Source organism: Coregonus clupeaformis, chromosome 21 (genome assembly GCF_020615455.1).
Source record: "Coregonus clupeaformis isolate EN_2021a chromosome 21, ASM2061545v1, whole genome shotgun sequence".
NCBI lineage: Eukaryota > Metazoa > Chordata > Actinopteri > Salmoniformes > Salmonidae > Coregonus > Coregonus clupeaformis.
In genome coordinates, this window is record NC_059212.1 from 54705745 (window position 1) to 54712012 (window position 6268).

Genomic DNA, 6268 nt, shown 5'->3' on the forward strand with positions numbered 1-6268 from the left:
ATTGCAGCAGTATGGCTCTGATCGTGATTATGTTTCACATGAGTCTTTCAGGCCTATGTTCTGATAACATCATTGTCCACAAAATGGAAATGTGCCTTTTGTCATGCAAAGAAAATTTGCCTTATAATGCAGCACAACAGTTTGACAACTGAAATATTTTATTGTCATACACAACAAGTACTTCTCTGTTGAAGATTGATGAGAAAGTTGTGTACTGTTCATGTCACAGGTTGTACTATTAAACCTATTTATTTCATGAAATGTTGAATAAGTAAAAGCACATGCAATATAAAAAAGAATAAATATCAAAGTACACTGTAAACTCTGCGACATTCATATACAATTCATCATACGTATCACACAACTGCAATTGTCCTGTTCTATTCCCCCTCAGGAGACTGAAAAGATTCGGCATGGGTCCTCAGATCCTCAAAATATTCTACAGCTGCACCATCGAGAGCATCCTGACTGGTTGCATCACCGCCTGGTATGGCAACTGCTTGGCCTCCGACCGCAAGGCACTACAGAGGGTAGTGCGTACGGCCCAGTACATCACTGGGGCCAAGCTTCCTGCCATCCAGGACCTCTATACCAGGCGGTGTCAGAGGAAAGCCCTCAAAATTGTCAAAGACTCCAGCCACCCTAGTCATAGACTGTTCTCTCTGCTACCGCACGGCAAGCGGTACCGGAGTGCCAAGTCTAGGTCCAAAAGACTTCTCAACAGCTTCTACCCCCAAGCCATAAGACTCCTGAACAGCTAATCATGGCTACCCGGACTATTTGCACTGCCCCCCCACCCCATCTTTTTACGCTGCTGCTACTTTGTTAATTATTTATGCATAGTCACTTTAACTCTACCCACATGTACATATTACTTCAACTGCCTCAACTAGCCGGTGCCCCCGCACATTGACTCTGCACCGGTACCCCCCTGTATATATAGCCTCCCTACTGTTATTTTAGTTTACTTCTGCTCTTTTTTTCTCAACACTTTTTTGTTGTTGTTTTATTTTACTTTTTTATTAAAAATAAATGCACTGTTGGTTAAGGGCTGTAAGTAAGCATTTCACTGTAATGTCTGCACCTGTTGTATACGGCGCATGTGGCCAATAAAATTTGATTTGATTTGATTTATACACAAATGGATGATCAAACAACCTCAGTAGTATCCCCACTCAATCTGTGAGGAACAATAATATTATAACATTCTAATTTCAATAATAGCTTTTTTAGATGTATTCTGAGGACAACTTAAAGAGAGAGAGAGTAAAAACTACAGACAAAGACATCCCAAACAATAGGACATCTATTATAATGTCAAAAGAGGAAAGGCTCTCCCTTGCATTTCTCCTCCTTCTCCTTCTCCTCCTCCTCCTCTTCCTCTTCCTCCCCTTCCTCTTCCTCCTCCTCCTCTTCCTCTTCCTCTTCATCTTCCTCTTCCTCTTCCTCCTCCTCCTCCACTACTCTCCATCACCATTTCCCACTTTCCTTCCTCTCTCCTCCTCTGCTCCCACAAATAGTCAGTCAAATTTCTGCCCTGCTAGAGCTGCCCCGGTCAACTGCAAGTGCTGTTATTGTGAAGTGGAAATGTTTAGGAGCAACAACAGCTCAGTCGCAAAGTGCTGAAGCGCGTAGCGTGTAAAAATCGCCTGTCCTCGGTTGCAACACACTACCGAGTTCCAAACTGCCTCTGGAAGCAATGTCAGCACAATAACTGTTCGTCGGGAGCTTCCTGAAATGGGTTTCCATGGCCGAGTAGCCACACACAAGCCTAAGATCACCATGCGCAATGCCAAGCGTCCGCTGGAGTGGTGTAAAGCTCGCCGCCATTGTACTCTGGAGCATTGGAAACACGTTCTCTGGAGTGATGAATCATGCTTCACCATCTGGCAGTCCGACGGGTTTGGCGGATGCCAGGAGAACGCTACCTGCCCCAATGCATAGTGCCAACTATAAAGTTTGGTGGAGGAGGAATAACGGTCTGGGGCTGTTTTCGTGGTTCGGGCTAGGCCCCTTAGTTCCAGTAAATGAAAATCTTAATGCTACCGCATACAATGACATTCTAGACGATTCTGTGCTTCCAACTTTGTGGCAGCAGTTTGGGGAAGGCCCTTTCCTGTTTCAGCATGACAATGCCCCTGTGCACAAAGCGAGGTCCATACAGAAATGGTTTGTCGAGATCATTGTGGAAGAACTTGACTGGCCTGCACAGAGCCCTGACCTCAACCCCATCGAACACCTTTGGGATAAATTGGAACGCAGACTGCAAGTCAGGCCTAATCGCCCAACATCAGTGCCTGACCTCACTAATGGTCTTGTGGCTGAATGGAAGCAAGTCCCCGCAGCACAATGTTCCAACATCTAGTGGAAAGTCTTCCCAGATGAGTGGAGGTTGTTATAGCAGCAAAGGGGGGACCAACTCCTTATTAATGCCCATGATTTTGAAATGAGATGTTCGACAAGCAGGTGTCCACATACTTTTGGTCATGTAGTGTAAGTCTGGCTGCACATCTGACTGGCTGATTTACTGCAAATTGAGAAATGATGTGACTAAACTCAACAAAAAGAAGAAAAACTGTATTATGAAGCCAAGATCAATTATATAAAGAATGATGGGGGGAAAAAAACGTTAAATGAAATTATGGGCAGAAAGACAAATTCAACTCCATCTCTCATCAAATCAGATGGCTTATTCATCACAAAACCATTTGATGTTGCCAATTATTTTAATGATTATTTCATTGGCAAAATGGGCAGACTTAGGCAGGAAATGCCAACAACGAACAGTGAGCCATCGTACTCATGCATAAAAAACAAATAATGAAAGAAAAGCATTGTAAGTTAGAATTTTGCAAAGTTAGTGTAGGAGAGGTGGAAAAATTATTGTTATCGATCAATAATGACAAACCTCCTGGTATTGACAATTTAGATGTGGTCCCATGTGGACCAGTATGAAAATGTATGCACTCACTACTGTAAGTGGCTCTGGATAAGAGCGTCTGCTAAACGACTAAAATGTAGATGGGAAGCTACTGAGGATGGTAGCTGACTCTATAGCCATGCCTATCTGTCATATATTTAATCTGAGCCTAGAGGAAAGTCTTTGTCCTCAGGCCTGGAGGGAAGCCAAAGTCATTCCGCTACCCAAGAGCGGCCTTTACTGGTCCTAACAGCAGACCTATCGGCTTGCTGCCAGCTCGTAGCAAACTGTTGGAGTAAAATGGTGTTTGACCAAATACAATGCTATTTCTCTGTAAACAAATTAACAACAGACTTTCAGCACGCTTATAGAGAAGGGCACTCAAAATGTACTGCACTGACACAAATGACTGATGATTGGTTGAAAGAAATTGATAATAAAAAGATTGTGGGAGCTGTACTGTTAGATTTTAGTGCAGCCTTTGATGTTATTGACCATAACCTGTTGTTGAGAAAACGTATCTGTTATGGCTTTTCAACCTCTGCCATATTGTGGATTCAGAGCTATCTATCTAATAGCATTCAGAGGGTTTTCTTTAATGGAAGCTACTCTAATGTCAAACATGTAAAGTGTGGTATACCGCAGGGCAGCTCTCTAGGCCCTCTACTATTTTCTATTTTTACCAATGACCTGCCACTGGCATTAATTAAAGCATGTGTGTCCATGTACCGTATGCTGATGATTCAACCATATACGCATCAGCAACCACAGCTAATGAAGTCACTGAAACCCTTAACAAAGAGTTGCAGTCTGTTTTGAAATGGGTGGCCAGTAATAAACTGGTCCTGAACATCTCTAAAACTCAGAGCATTGTATTTGGTACAAATCATTCCGTACGTTCTAGACCTCAGCTGAATCTGGTAATGAATGGTGTGGTTGTTGAACAAGTTGAGGAGACTAAATTACTTGGTGTTACCTTAGATTGTAAACTGTCATGGTTAAAACATATAGATTCAATGGTTGTAAAGATGGGGAGAGGTCTGTCCGTAATAAAGAGATGCTCTGCTTTTTTGACACCACACTCCACAAAGCAAGTCCTGCAGGCTCTAGTTTTATCTCATATTTATTATTGTCCAGTCATATGGTCAAGTGCTGCAAAGAAAAAAAAACTAGTTAAGCTGCAGCTGACTCAGAACAGAGCGGCACATCTTGCTCTTCATTGTAATCAGAGGGCTAATACTAATACTATGCATGCCAGTGTCTCTTAGCTGAGAGTTGAGGAAAGACTGACTGTGTCACTTCTTGTTTTTAGAAGAAACATTAAAGTGTTGAAAATTCAAAATTGTTTGCATAGTCAACTCACACACAGCACTGACACACACACTTACCCCACCAGACATGCCACCAGGGGTCTTTTCACAGTCCGCAGGTCCAGAACAAATTCAAGGAAACATACAGTATTATACAGAGCCATGAGTGCATGGAACTCCCTTCCATCTTACATAGCTCAAGTAAACAGCAAACCTGGATTTAAAAAACAAATAAAGCAACACCTCATGTCATCACTCCTCTCCCCAATATGACCTACAGTGAGGGAAAAAAGTATTTGATCCCCTGCTGATTTTGTACGTTTGACCACTGACAAAGACATCAGTCTATAATTTTAATAGTAGGTTTATTTTAACAGTGAAAGACAGAATAACAACAAAAAAATACAGAAAAACGCATGTCAAAAATGTTATAAATTGATTAGCATTTTAATGAGGGAAATAAGTATTTGACCCCTCTGCAAAACATGACTTAGTACTTAGTGGCAAAACCCTTGTTGGCAATCACAGAGGTCAGACGTTTCTTGTAGTTGGCCACCAGGTTTGCACACATCTCAGGAGGGATTTTGTCCCACTCCTCTTTGCAGATCTTCTCCAGGTCATTAAGGTTTCGAGGCTGACGTTTGGCAACTCAAACCTTCAGCTCCCTCCACAGATTTTCTATGGGATTAAGGTCTGGAGACTGGCTAGGCCACTCCAGGACCTTAATGTGCTTCTTCTTGAGCCACTCCTTTGTTGCCTTGGCCGTGTGTTTTGGGTCATTGTCATGCTGGAATACCCATCCACAACCCATTTTGAATGCCCTGGCTGAGGGAAGGAGGTTCTCACCCAAGATTTGATGGTACATCGTCCCTTTGATGCGGTGAAGTTGTCCTGTCCCCTTAGCAGAAAAACACCCCCAAAGCACAATGTTTCCACCTCCATGTTTGACGGTGGGGATGGTGTTCTTGGGGTCATATATAGGCAGCATTCCTCCTCCTCCAAACACGGCGAGTTGAGTTGATGCCAAAGACCTCCATTTTGGTATCATCAGACCACAACACTTTCACCCAGTTCTCCTCTGAATCATTCAGATGTTCATTGGCAAACTTCAGACGGGCCTGTATATGTGCTTTCTTGAGCAGGGGGACCTTGGGGGTGCTGCAGGATTTCAGTCCTTCACGGCGTAGTGTGTTACCAATTGTTTTCTTGGTGACTATGGTCCCAGCTGCCTTGAGATCATTGACAAGATCCTCCCGTGTAGTTCTGGGCTGATTCCTCACCGTTCTCATGATCATTGCAACTCCACGAGGTGAGACCTTGCATGGAGCCCCAGGCTGAGGGAGATTGACAGTTATTTTGTGTTTCTTCCATTTGCGAATAATCGCACCAACTGTTGTCACCTTCTCACCAAGCTGCTTGGCGATGGTCTTGTAGCCCATTCCAGCCTTGTGTAGGTCTACAATCTTGTCCCTGACATCCTTGGAGAGCTCTTTGGTCTTGGCCATGGTGGAGAGTTTGGAATCTGATTGATTGATTGCTTCTGTGGACAGGTGTCTTTTATACAGGTAACAAGCTGAGATTAGGAGCACTCCCTTTAAGAGTGTGCTCCTAATCTCAGCTTGTTACCTGTATAAAAGACACCTGGGAGCCAGAAATCTTTCTGATTGAGAGGGGGTCAAATACTTTGTCTGTAATGTATTTTTCGTTATGTGTCTGACCCCAGTAAGACTAGCTGTCACCATTGGCATCGGATAATGTGGATCCTAATAAATACAAAAAAAAACATCTCAGAGCAGGAGTGTTGACCTAGGATCAAATGAGCCTGAAATGAGCACTATGTAACGTCTAACACATTGAAGAAGGATATGATCAATTATCAATATGGTGGAGTGTGTTGTCATGATGGGAGGGTTGGGTTCTTCTTACCTCTGGCCTCCATGGGCCCTCCCCCTCCTCCACACAGTGGTACCCCTCCCTCAGGGTGGAGGAGGGAGAACGGGAGAGGGACACTCTGGACCAGCTGGGAGTCAGAAAGTAA